A 13,870-nucleotide genomic window follows, 5' to 3' on the forward strand; every position below is an offset into this window, starting at 1 on the left:
TTGTATAGTGCTTTTCTCTCTGAGGACTCCAAGTATTGGAGATGGCGTTGGCCGGGAATCGAACCCGGGTCAGCTGCTTGAAAGGCAGCTATGCTCACCACTGCACCACCAACGCAAGGTAGCATGTCTTTGTAGTGTGGGAGGAAACCGGAGTACCCGGAGGAAACCCACGCAAGCACAGGGAAAACATGCAAACTCCATGCAGATAGTTTCCTGGTCAGGATTTGAACCGTGGACCCCAGTGCTGCAAGGCTAACCCCTAAGCCTCTGTGCTGCCCTTATGCGGCCTCTGTTCTCTAAGGCCCGCCCCTGCTGAGCGGAGTACATCAGTTATGTCCGCTCAAAGCGCCTCCAGAAGAAATCCAAACTTAACCTAAACTACAATCTATATATAATATATAACACTTCAAAACACACCCAAATAATAGCATCCCGTGTAGGCAGTCCCATTGCTGTCAGCTGGGGTGCAGTGGCTGTACCCAATGTGACATCTGTGTGAGTGCCGGTGCACGGCCCCGAACGCACCCAGGGTGCGTCCATGCAACTGCACCCGCATGGATGTCCTTTTTGGGGTAAACGCAGCCCCCACACAGAGTACAGATTCATACACCCCGTGTGAGTGAGGCCTTGGACTTCTCCATAAAGGACCTCACTGGCGGGAAGAGTTCTCATTTCTCCAGAGAAAGCCTAAAGAAAGCTGGAAAGACTCCTCCCACCTCTGAAGACAAAAAGAGTTCCAACCAACCAAGTCTTCCCAAAGCTACCTCATATCCAAAAGTTGCCAAGTGTGTAAATGTAGACCTTAAGCTTTAAGGTTAATCAAAAATATCACATTCTAAAGGGAAAGGTATAACAAAGGGGAGAATGGAATAGGGAGAGAGGGAGGAAAGGAGGGGTGGAGGGGAGGTTGGGGATAAGGAAGGGGTGTGGGGGTTCCCCCAAACCCTCACCCCCTTCTTCCTCCAACCTCCCCCCCCCCCCCTTTTCCTCCCTCTCTCCCTCTTCCATACTCCCCCTTGTTCTACCTTTCCCTTTAGAATGTGATATTTTTGATTAACCTTAAAGCTTAAGGTCTACATTTACGCTCTTGGCAACTTTTGGATATGAGGCAGATTTTGGAGGACTTGGTTCGGTTCCCCCCTGTGCCTAGCAGGCTGTTAATCACCTGTAAAAAAGTACATGAGGAGATGGTGGTAAACAGCCTGCTAGGCACAGGGGGGAACCGAACCAAGTCCTCCAAAATCTGCCTCATATCCAAAAAAGTTGCCAAGAGCGTAAATGTAGACCTTAAGCTTTAAGGTTGATCAAAAATATCACATTCTAAAGGGAAAGGTAGAACAAGGGGGAGTATGGAAGAGGGAGAGAGGGAGGAAAAGGGGGGAGGTTGGGGGTAAGGAAGGGGTGTGGGGGTTCCCCCACACCCTCACCCCCTTCTTCCTCCAACCTCCCCCCCCTTTCCTCCCTCTCTCCCTCTTCCATACTCCCCTTTGTTCTACCTTTCCCTTTAGAATGTGATATTTTTGATTAACCTTAAAGCTTAAGGTCTACATTTACGCTCTTGGCAACTTTTGGATATGAGGCAGATTTTGGAGGACTTGGTTCGGTTCCCCCCTGTGCGTAGCAGGCTGTTTACCACCAACATCTCATGTACTTTTTTACAGGTGATTATGTTTGGGCGATGTATTATCGAACCTTAAAGCTGTTTGGTTTGTCCAGCTACATTGATGGTGATTCAGAAGCTACAAAAGCAAAAATGGAGGCCTGATGGGAGGATCCTCCGGTTACTGGAGTGGCAGCCGCCACCAGTGTAAGGACCTGTGTTGGTACAGCCGTACCTGGTCCCTAGGAGGGTTCCTTAGACTTTTTGTTGTCTTCTAGGAACAGCCAATTGTCTTGTTTGTCCTACTGCATTGATAGTTGGTGATTCCGAAGCTCCAAAAACTAAAATGGTGGGCTCATGGGAAGACCTTCCGGTTACTGGAGAGGCAGCCGCCACCAGTGTAGGAACCTGTGTTGGTACAGCCGTACCTGGTCCCTAGGAGGGTTCCTTAGACTTTTTGTTGTCTTCTAGGAACAGCCAATTGTCTTGTTTGTCCTACTGCATTGATAGTTGGTGATTCCGAAGCTCCAAAAACTAAAATGGTGGGCTCATGGGAAGACCTTCCGGTTACTGGAGTGGCAGCCGCCACCAGTGTAGGAACCTGTGTTGGTACAGCCGTACCCTGGGAGGGTTCCTCAGATTTTTTTGTTGAGTCTTCTTCTAGAAACAGTCAATTGTATTGTTTGTCTAACTACATTGATAGTTGGTGATTCCAAAGCTCCAAAAATGTAAATGGAGGGCTGATGGGAAGACCCTTCAGTTACTGGAGTGGCAGCCGCCACCAGTATAGAGACCTTTGTTGGTACAGCCATAACTGGTCCCTGGGAGGCTTCCCCAGGCTTTCCACTGAGTCTTCTAACACTCTATCTCCACACACAAAACTTTGACTATGCAGAAAAGGTACAGTGGCACTGTTGTTGGTGAAGAAAGCTAGTGGTATTGCTCTTGAAGACAGGTGTTGAAGAGAATTTTTCATAGAGTGATGATGTAGTAGACTTTGGTGATGATGGCTTGACTTGAAGATCCTCTCCCACATATTCACTAACGAATCATCCTCTGATCCCTCCTCTTCATCGCCTAGTTGAAAATTTCTTCTGACATTTTGGCCATCTTCTCTCCCAATAAAGCTGCACCCTTCTCATTTAAGCACAATCCGTCACTGCTATAAAGATGGTAACCACCTGAAAAGTCAGCCCAGTTCGCCATGAAGCCATACCCCTCCTCTCTGCACCAGTTTTTCAGCCACTTGTTAAGCTCCCTAAACTCCTGCTGCCTCTCTGGTGTGGCTTGAGGTTCAGGCAGTATTTCTAAAAATACTGCTTTGGAGGTCCTTTTCTTCAATATAGCCCCTAAGTCCCTGAAGTCATTTTTTAGGGTGCCCCATCTTCCTATAACTTTGTCATTAGTAATATGTATCATGACAGCTGGGTTCTCCCCAGCCCCATCCAACAATCTGTCCATCTGATCCTCAACGTCCCGAACACGAGCACCCGGTAAAGAACATTCTGTTCGGTAATAACAGTCTTTGTGGCAGATTGCCCTCTCTTTCCTATTGATTGAGTCCCCTACCATCAGTGTCTTCCTATTCCTTCCTGTAACCTTGCCCCCATCTTCACTGGAGGCGATGTTCTCAAGGTTCCTCTGGAATTTTGTCTCATCTTGAACATCACATTCTGGTGGAGTCACAATGTGAATGTCGCATTCTGGTGGTGTCACAATGTGAACATTGCTTCCTGGTGTAGTCTCAACGTGAATGCCACATTCTGGGCGAGTCTTAGTGTGAGAATCACATTCTGGTGGGTTCCCAATGTGAACTTCACATTCTGGTTGAGCGTCCATCTGAATTTCTTCCAGCTTTCTGGTCATCTTCTCTGCCAACAGAGCGGCACCGTGTTCATTTAAGTGCAGTCCATTCCTGCTATAGAGCGAGTAGTTGACTGAAAAGTCTGCCCAGTTCTCCATGAACCCAAACCCCTCCTCCCTGCACCAGTTCCTCAGCCATTTGTTAAGCACCATAAGCTCCTGCTGCCTCTCTGGTGTGGATCGAGGTACAGGCAGTATTTCAGAAAATATTGCCTTGGGGGACCTTTTCTTCAATATAGCCCCTAAGTCCCTGAAATCATTTTGTAGGGCGCTCCATCTTTCTCGAACGTTGTCATTGGTTCCGATATATACCATGACAGCTGGGTCATCTCCAACCCCATCCAACAATGTGTCCATGCAATCTGTAATGTTCTGAACCCGAGCGCCCGGTAAAGAACATACTGTTAGGCGATAACGGTCTCTCTGACAGATTGCCCTCTGTATCCTTCCAATAATTGAATCCCCTATTACTAGTATCCGCCTATCCTTTCTTGTATCCTTGCCCCCATCTTCACTGGAGACGTTCTTCTGGCATTTTGGTGGCGTATCAACCTGAACATCACATGCTGGTGGAGTCTCCGTATAAATGCCACATGCTGGTGGAGTTTCCATGTGAATGTCACATGCTGGTGAAGTCTCCATGTGAACGTCACATGCTGATGAAGTCTCCATGTGAACGTCACATGCTGGTGAAGTCTCCATGTGAACGTCACATGCTGGTGAAGTCTCCATGTGAACGTCACATGCTGGTGAAGTCTCCATGTGAATGTCACATGCTGGTGGAGTCTCCATGTGAATGTCACATGCTGGTGGAGTCTCCATATGAATGTCACATTCTGGTGGGTTCTCAATGTGAACTTTAGATTCTGGTGGAGCGTCAATCTGAATTTCTTCCAGCTTTCTGGTCATCTTCTCTGCCAACAGAGCGGCACCGTGCCCATTTAAGTGCAGTCCATTCCTGCTATAGAGCGAGTAGTTGACTGAAAAGTCAGCCCAGTTCTCCATGAACCCAAACTGCTCCTCCCTGCACCAGTTCCTCAGCCATTTGTTAAGCACCATAAGCTCCTGCTGCCTCTCTGGTGTGGATCGAGGTACAGGCAGTATTTCAGAAAATATTGCCTTGGGGGACCTTTTCTTCAATATAGCCCCTAAGTCCCTGAAATCATTTTGTAGGGCGCTCCATCTTTCTCGAACGTTGTCATTGGTTCCGATATATACCATGACAGCTGGGTCATCTCCAACCCCATCCAACAATGTGTCCATGCAATCTGTAATGTTCTGAACCCGAGCGCCCGGTAAAGAACATACTGTTAGGCGATAACGGTCTCTCTGACAGATTGCCCTCTGTATCCTTCCAATAATTGAATCCCCTATTACTAGTATCCGCCTATCCTTTCTTGTATCCTTGCCCCCATCTTCACTGGAGACGTTCTTCTGGCATTTTGGTGGCGTATCAACCTGAACATCACATGCTGGTGAAGTCTCCGTATAAATGCCACATGCTGGTGGAGTTTCCATGTGAATGTCACATGCTGGTGGAGTTTCCATGTGAATGTCACATGCTGGTGGAGTTTCCATGTGAACGTCACATGCTGGTGAAGTCTCCATGTGAACGTCACATGCTGGTGAAGTCTCCATGTGAACGTCACATGCTGGTGAAGTCTCCATGTGAACGTCACATGCTGGTGAAGTCTCCATGTGAACGTCACATGCTGGTGAAGTCTCCATGTGAACTTTAGATTCTGGTGGAGCGTCAATCTGAATTTCTTCCAGCTTTCTGGTCATCTTCTCTGCCAACAGAGCGGCACCGTGCCCATTTAAGTGCAGTCCATTCCTGCTATAGAGCGAGTAGTTGACTGAAAAGTCAGCCCAGTTCTCCATGAACCCAAACTGCTCCTCCCTGCACCAGTTCCTCAGCCATTTGTTAAGCACCATAAGCTCCTGCTGCCTCTCTGGTGTGGATTGAGGTACAGGCAGTATTTCAGAAAATATTGCCTTGGGGGACCTTTTCTTCAATATAGCCCCTAAGTCCCTGAAATCATTTTGTAGGGCGCTCCATCTTTCTCGAACGTTGTCATTGGTTCCGATATATACCATGACAGCTGGGTCATCTCCAACCCCATCCAACAATGTGTCCATGCAATCTGTAATGTTCTGAACCCGAGCGCCTGGTAAAGAACATACTGTTAGGCGATAACGGTCTCTCTGACAGATTGCCCTCTGTATCCTTCCAATAATTGAATCCCCTATTACTAGTATCCGCCTATCCTTTCTTGTATCCTTGCCCCCATCTTCACTGGAGACGTTCTTCTGGCATTTTGGTGGAGTCTCCATGTGAACGTCATATGCTGGTGGAGTCTCCATGTGTGCGTCACATGCTGGTGGAGTCTCCATGTGTGCTTCACATGCTGGTGGAGTCTCCATGTGTGCGTCACATGCTGGTGGAGTCTCCATGTGTGCGTCACATGCTGGTGGAGTCTCCATGTGTGCGTCACATGCTGGTGGAGTCTCCATGTGTGCGTCACATGCTGGTGGAGTCTCCATGTGTGCGTCACATGCTGGTGGAGTCTCCATGTGTGCGTCACATGCTGGTGGAGTCTCCATGTGTGCGTCACATGCTGGTGGAGTCTCCATGTGTGCGTCACATGCTGGTGGAGTCTCCATGTGTGCGTCACATGCTGGTGGAGTCTCCATGTGTGCGTCACATGCTGGTGGAGTCTCCATGTGTGCGTCACATGCTGGTGGAGTCTCCATGTGCGCGTCACATGCTGGTGGAGTCTCCATGTGCGCGTCACATGCTGGTGGAGTCTCCATGTGCGCGTCACATGCTGGTGGAGTCTCCATGTGCGCGTCACATGCTGGTGGAGTCTCCATGTGCGCGTCACATGCTGGTGGAGTCTCCATGTGCGCGTCACATGCTGGTGGAGTCTCCATGTGCGCGTCACATGCTGGTGGAGTCTCCATGTGCGCGTCACATGCTGGTGGAGTCTCCATGTGCGCGTCACATGCTGGTGGAGTCTCCATGTGCGCGTCACATGCTGGTGGAGTCTCCATGTGCGCGTCACATGCTGGTGGAGTCTCCATGTGCGCGTCACTTGCTGGTGGAGTTTTAATGTAGCTTTCACATTCTGTCTTGCTCACTGGGGCAGACCAGCCTTGTGAACTGTGTTTGCAGTAAATACCGCATACATCTGCAATAAAAAAGAAGAATCAGATTTAGCACCTTTACCTACATTATATATATTTTTTATACAACATCAAATTTATAGAGAGAAAAGTTTAACATTCCAGTGCCAGGGACAATAAATAAACCCTGACATAACAGGGACACAGGGATGACTAATGGTGGCGTTCATATAAAAATTCTGGTTGCCTGGCCGTTATGCCGACCCATTAAAAGGAATTGAGTCAGAAGGGGACTGATTCTTCACTTTCGGGTGCAGGGGAGTAATCTGCAGTGCTTCTGTTTCTTAGTATTAAACTAAACATCCGGCCTTTTTTATTGTAATCTTTAGAATTGTTGCGGTGGCTTCATATAGAAGAGGCCCGGGACCAGGAACCGCTGCATTGCAGATTATTCCACCGTACCCGAAAGTAAAGAAATAGTCCCCTGCACGGTTTGGATTGATTTCCATGCGATTCTGTCATGTGACAATCGTGACAAGATCTTGCCATGTTTGGGGTGCCATTAGGAAAAAATGTTATCCAAATGCTGGTTGCACATTTTCCCATGATTTTGAATCACAGCAGAATCATAGCACTTCTGCCGGCTGTTCCAAATTGCCAAGTGTGAGTGCGGTCTAAGTCAGAATTCCAGGCAAATGGCTAAAAAACAAGGATGAAATAGTGAATATATAGCAATTTGATTATCATCACTGTGCTTTTTTATTACCAACGTTGAGTGGCGGACCTATCATGCCCCTCTTTACAATGTTGTCTGTGCCATACTATCTTTAATACCGTTAGGCATTGTGAGTATATCCCACATTGCACAGCACACATTTTGTAGCGATATATTTTTACTCTATATACATATCTGTGTACACACTTATAACGTGTGCTCTTTTTAATGGCCTCCCCAGTTGCCGGGTTTTTCTATAGACCCCGGTATGACCATTCTCCTTATTGGGGTCTGCCCTTTAGGATCACTATAATCAGTTGGAATGTACCTCAGTTTGTACGAACTTTATTTCTGAGTTATATATTTTACTGTTTGATGTATGTATATGTGTGTGTGTGTGTGTGTGTGTGTGTGTGTGTGTATATATATATATATATATATATATATATATATATATATATATATATATATATATATATATATATATATATATATAGTGATCTTTTATGTGTACTCAACAGAACTACCTCCAGCTCCCGAAGAAGCGTTATATAACGCGAAATATGTCGGGCAATTAAAGAGAACACCCACCTGACCTGCAATTTAACCCATATTGCGTCCTAAATTCACAACAATTCACATTTGGGAAGTTGGTTTCTCTTCTTCTACTCTTGAATGTTGGGACATATACATTAAATGATTGGGTTCAATTAGCATGCAGGATAGGATTTATCTATGTATGATTCTTTTCTATATGTAAATTGTATGTCTGATAATCCTCAATTATATATATAATCTTTTTTAACAAAAATCTAAATGTAATAAAATAAAAAATATTTTTACCTTTTATACTCTTTAATGCCTTTGGGGTGCAGACGGAGTGATCTTCTGCACTGCAGTTCCCAATAATTAAATTTTAAGTTCTGGCCTCTTCTATATCAACCAATCAGGGACAGGCCAGGACTGTAATTGTTGGGGAATGCAGCACTGCCGATTACACCACCTGCACCCTAAAGGCATTACATTTGCCTCTGCCTGCCCCCTGCTGAAGAAATGGGGCCAGAGGAAGTTTATTTTGTTTTTTTTGTTACTTGTTTTGCCCTCTGAAGAGCAATCTGTGATTCCTTTTCAGAGGGTGTTTGACAGGCGGTGATGAAGCGTTATATTGCTTGCTGGATGCACAACAATATAAAGCTTTAAATGTTTTTTTTTAATGTTTGCAACTATCTATCATCAGTGTCCATGGCAATCCCTATACATGTGTACATATGGGGGTGACCCCTCATCAATGTCCATGGCCATCCCTATACATGTGTACATATGGGGGGGACCCCTCATCAATGTCCATGGCCATCCCTATACATGTGTACATACGGGGGGTAACCTTTCATCAATGTCCATGGCAATCCCTATACATGTGTACATGTGGGGGATGGGGTGATTCCTCATCAATGTCCATGACCATCCCTATACACGTGTACATACGGGGGGACCCCTCATCAATGTCCATGGCAATCCCTTTACATGTGTACATATGGGGGGGCGACCCCTCATCAATGTTTATGGCAATCCCTATACATGTGTACATAATGGGGGTGGGGGGGTGACCCCCTCATCGTTGTGCATGGCAATTCCTATACGTGTGTTTATATGGGGGGTGACCCCTCATCAATGACCATGGCAATCCCTATACATGTGCACATATGGGGGAGGGGGTGACCCCTCATCAATGTGCATGGCAATTCCTATACATGTGTACATATGGGGGGGTAACCTTTCATCAATGTGCATGGCAATCTTTATACATGTGTACATATGGGGGTGGGCGACCCCTCATCAATGTCCATGGCCATCCGTATACAGGTGTGCATATGGGGGGGACCCCTCATCAATGTCCATGGCAATCCCTATACATGTGTACATATGGGGGGGTGACCCCTCATCAATGTTCATGGCAATTCCTATACATGTATACAAATGGGGGGGTGACTCCTCATCAATGTCCATGGTAATCCCTATACATGTGTACATATGGGGGGTAACCTTTCATCAATGTGCATGGCGATCTGTATACATGTGTACATATGGGGGGATGACCCCTCATAAATGTCCATGGCAATCCCTATACATGTGTACATATGGGGGGGACCCCTCATCAATGTCCATGGCAATCCCTATACATGTGTACATATGGGGGATGACCCCTCATCAATGTTCATGGCAATCCCTATACATGTGTACATATGGGGGAGGGTGACTCCTCATCAATGTCCATGGCAATCCCTATACATGTGTACATATGGGGGGGACCCCTCATCAATGTCCATGGCAATCCCTATACATGTGTACATATGGGGGGGACCCCTCATCAATGTCCATGGCAATCCCTATACATGTGTACATATGGGGGAGGGTGACTCCTCATCAATGTCCATGGCGATCCCCATACATGTGTACAAAGAATTTTAGAACCGAGGGGGATTTTAATGGTGCCAAAACACCCAAAAAATATTTTGTTATAAAAACATCTTTATTTGAGTCTAAAGTTTTAAAAGAAATGGGGGACAATGAATGTCCACATTTCATAAAAACAATTCAGTGCACATGTACAATATACACATAGTGTATTCTCAAAACTCACCGCATCTGTCAGAACAAAGACATAGCGGCCACCAGGCCAGACGGGACTGATGGCGCCAGGCCACAGAGCCAGCCATTGGTCTTGTTCTGACAGAGGCGGTGAGTTTTGAGGATACACTTGGTAGGTTTGATCTTCAGGCCCTTCACATGTGTATGTTGGTCTTGCTGATGGGTGCATGATCTCTATTTGTTATCAGATGGGACACTGTGGGTGGCCTGGAGGACGCTATTGATTTAATGTGTCCGCATTCATCATTGCTTCATGACATTGTTCCTTCATCACTGGAAGAAATAGTTCCGGATTGGTGTGTTGCTCCCCTCTACATTCTGTGGAAGGAGCATTTGAATGACATTGAAGGTAAACCTAACTTGTATATCTAATTGATTGAGGACTTTATGTATCCTTGATATATTTCTTTCCTCAGTGCACATATATTTTACATATATATATATATATATATATATATATATATATATATATATATATATATATATATATATATATATATATATATATATATATATATATAATCTATCCCCTTTCCTTTTGACATTTCTAGTATTTCCACCGGCCCCTTTAGTAGTGTGCATTAGCTTGATTACATTCTATAGACATGGTGAGTTTTATTTTCATGTTGTGTGCCCCTCTGTATAGTGCTCAGACCCTCATGGATATTCATTGAACATATTACTTATGTTGTTATATGTTTTTGATACACATTTACTTTGATAACAGAAATATTTATTTACAGTCATGCATACCTACTAATACTTACTAATAATGACTTTTTGTAGCTACATATTGCTTTATAAGTTCTTAAAGGAGCTGAAAAGTAAAACATGTCGAGCAACAAGCATCACGCTGGTTACAGGAGCTACTTTATGTGTATATTGTACATGTGCACTGATGTGTTTTTATGAAATGTGGACATTCATTGCTCCCCCCCCCTGTTTCTTTTAAAACTTTGGACTCCAATAAAGATGTTTTTATATTAAAATATTTTTTTGTGTGTTTGGGAACCATTAAAATCCCCTTCTCTTCTAAAATTCTTTGAAAAGGAATAATTTTGGGATGAAGGTGCCTTTAATCCATGAGTGTAGGTGACCTATCCAGAGTACTTTTTGTATCTATCACTATCCATAGTACTTACCAATATCGATGTCTGTATCTCGGTGATTATTGGCTTTACAGCCGGAACCAAAACATCCAACAACGGCTCTGAAGCAGCCGCGCACAAAAGCCCGAGCCCTCTTATTGGTACCTGCAGGCTGGTCACTGATACCTCCTTCCATAGCTGGGCTTCCCTTGGTGGGTTTCTCTTTGGTGTTTTTCAGAGAAACAAACTGTTTACATTTAAATCGTCTCATTATTAAGAATAAAGAACCACGCTTTAAATGTACAAGAATAGAAATCGCAAAGAAATTGAATCGAATGAAAATCAAATCGAATCAAATCGCAAGAAAATCTCCAGAGAGATAAAAAAAACAGGTCCTCACTGGTCAGCAAACACTCTGTTTCTGCTGCCAGCCTCCCTTGCAACTCTTTATATTGGCTGAGACTATGACATCACAGAGCAGGGTCATGTGACCTTTGAAAAAAAAACTGACGATTTTTCTTAAAGGGGCCACGTCCTTATTTGTGAGCTTTATGAATTCAGCCTGTAGGCTCTGTATACAGACCTAATAGGGACCCGGCTCCTGGAAGAACATGTTTTTCTTGAAGTGATGGTTATTGTGAATGAGATTTAACCCTTACAGTCCCATGGCTGAAAACAAAGATGTGTATTCCTATAACACTGTGAATGGAGCCCTATAAATCCTCGCTGCCTATCAAATCTTTTCATTTCTTTTATTTGATCATTTTATCATTATTACACACCAATTATCTTTCACTTTCACCAAATCCCAGGTTTTTCCATTTTTAACCCTTTAACTGCCAAGTCAAATATTTTTCCTTTCATTTATGAACCCTTTCTTTGCCAAACCAACCCCATCCCTAAACTTTTTCACTGCCAAACCATATTTTTTTCATATTTAACCCTTTCTGTGAACCCTTTCTTTGCAAAAAAAATATTATTTTTACGGGTTTTTTTTGTTAACCCTTTCAGTGCCAAACTAAAGTCTTTTTTTATTTTTAACCCTTTCACCGCCAAAACCAGTTTCCCCCTTTTTAACGCTTTCACTGCCACTCCAATATATATATATATATATATATATATATATATATATATATATATATATATATATATATTTTTTTTTTTTTTCCCCATTTCTTGCCCATATGTTAACGTAAAACCTGTTTATTGTTGGTTTTGGATGGAGTGGGGAAGGATTAGAACCCCAGTCAGATTTTTTATTGCTGTCTGCTCCCCTTATATGGAGATTTATTCTGCCAAATCTATTTTTTTTTCTTTCAGTTTTTAACCCTTTCACTACCAAACTATATTGTTCATTTATTTCAACCCTTTAAAGAGGAGCTCCACCCACATTTTCACCCCTCACTAATCTGTGCTCTGTAAACAAATCGGATATTTTTTAATTTTTTTTCTCAGCACCTTCTGTATATAATATTCTGTATTCATTTTTCCCTTTCTCCTCCCTGGCCGCGGCCCCGCGCTCATCATTTCCGGTTTGCAATGCCTCCTGGGAGATGTGTGTCACCAATCCCAGGAGACAATAGGCATTGCTGGGCTGTAGCATCGCGTTATTTGCAAACCGGAAATGGCGCGATGCAAGGCGGCTGCCAGCGCCATTTTTAAAAAGGGTCACCAGGCTTGTGTTGTCATGGTTACCAAAGCTTCTTATACACAGTGATTGGCGGTGGGGGAGGGGGCTGGAGCATCTAGGCTCTGATTACATACAGGGGGGGAGGGGACACACCATTACTAATCATTTATAATAGAGCAATAGCATGAGGCAGTTTTGATGGGGGCATTTTTGATGCGGCAATTTTGATGGTGGCAATATGATGGGGCAGTTTTGATTGAGCAAATTTTGATGGTGGCAGTATGATGGGGCAGTTTTGGTGGGGTAGTTTTGAGGGGGCAATTTTGATGGTGGCAGTATGATTGGGCAGGTTTGATGGAGCAATTTAATGGGGGCAATGTGATGGGGCAATTTTGATAGGAGCAATTTGATGGGGCAATAGTATGAGGTAGTTTTGATGGGGCAATTTTGATTGTGGCAGTATAATGGGGCAATTTTTGTTGGGGCAATTTTGGTGGGGGCAATAGGATGGGGCAATTTTGATTGTGGCAATTTTGATGGTGGCAGTATGATGGGGCAATTTTACTGGGGGCAATTTGATGGGGCAATTTGGAATAGGGCAGTTTTGATGGGGCAATTTTGATGGGGCAATAGGATGAGGCAGTTTTGATGGGGGCAATTTGATTGGGCAGCTTCTGCAAAAGTTAATTACTTTTTAAACGGCGCTAATTGTAAATCATATCCCTCTTTCTGTGCAGATGTTATATATATATATATAACAAGAGATTTTATATATATATATATATATATATATATATATATATATATGCACAGAAACAAGGGATATCATTTACAATTAGCATCTTTTAAAAAGTAATTACCTTTTGCTTTTTGTATTTCTAGATTTATAATCTTTGTAAATGTAGATAATCTTCCTGGTTCCTGGAGGGGGAGGAGAGCTTTCCATAGCTTAGGGGCGGCAACTTCCTCTGACACTGCTGTTGCTATGGAAACACACACACATTTTAACCCTTTCACTGCCAAATCATTTCCCCCCCATTTCTCTCCCGTATGTTAAATTATAAATAAAGGAACATGTTTTTTTTGTTAGTGTTGGATGAAGTGGAGAGTGATTAGAACCCCTGCCAGGTTTTTGTTGCTGTTTGCTCCCCCTTTAGGGAGATTCATTCTCTCTACCATTATCAAACAAAAATTAAAGA

The 13,870-nt window shown here is 44.0% G+C and overlaps 1 protein-coding gene and 1 non-coding gene across 4 annotated transcripts in view; one reads left to right on the plus strand and one right to left on the minus strand.

The window, feature by feature from the left end:
- LIME1 (Lck interacting transmembrane adaptor 1) overlaps nt 1-13,870 on the plus strand; it is a 50,948-nt gene that overhangs the window by 32,729 nt on the left and 4,349 nt on the right. The window lies entirely within an intron of this gene.
- Nucleotides 44-115, minus strand: TRNAE-UUC (transfer RNA glutamic acid (anticodon UUC)). The gene has a single exon. It is a non-coding gene; the product is annotated as a tRNA-Glu (tRNA).

This window comes from Aquarana catesbeiana, linkage group LG12 (assembly GCF_042186555.1).
Source record: "Aquarana catesbeiana isolate 2022-GZ linkage group LG12, ASM4218655v1, whole genome shotgun sequence".
Lineage (NCBI taxonomy): Eukaryota > Metazoa > Chordata > Amphibia > Anura > Ranidae > Aquarana > Aquarana catesbeiana.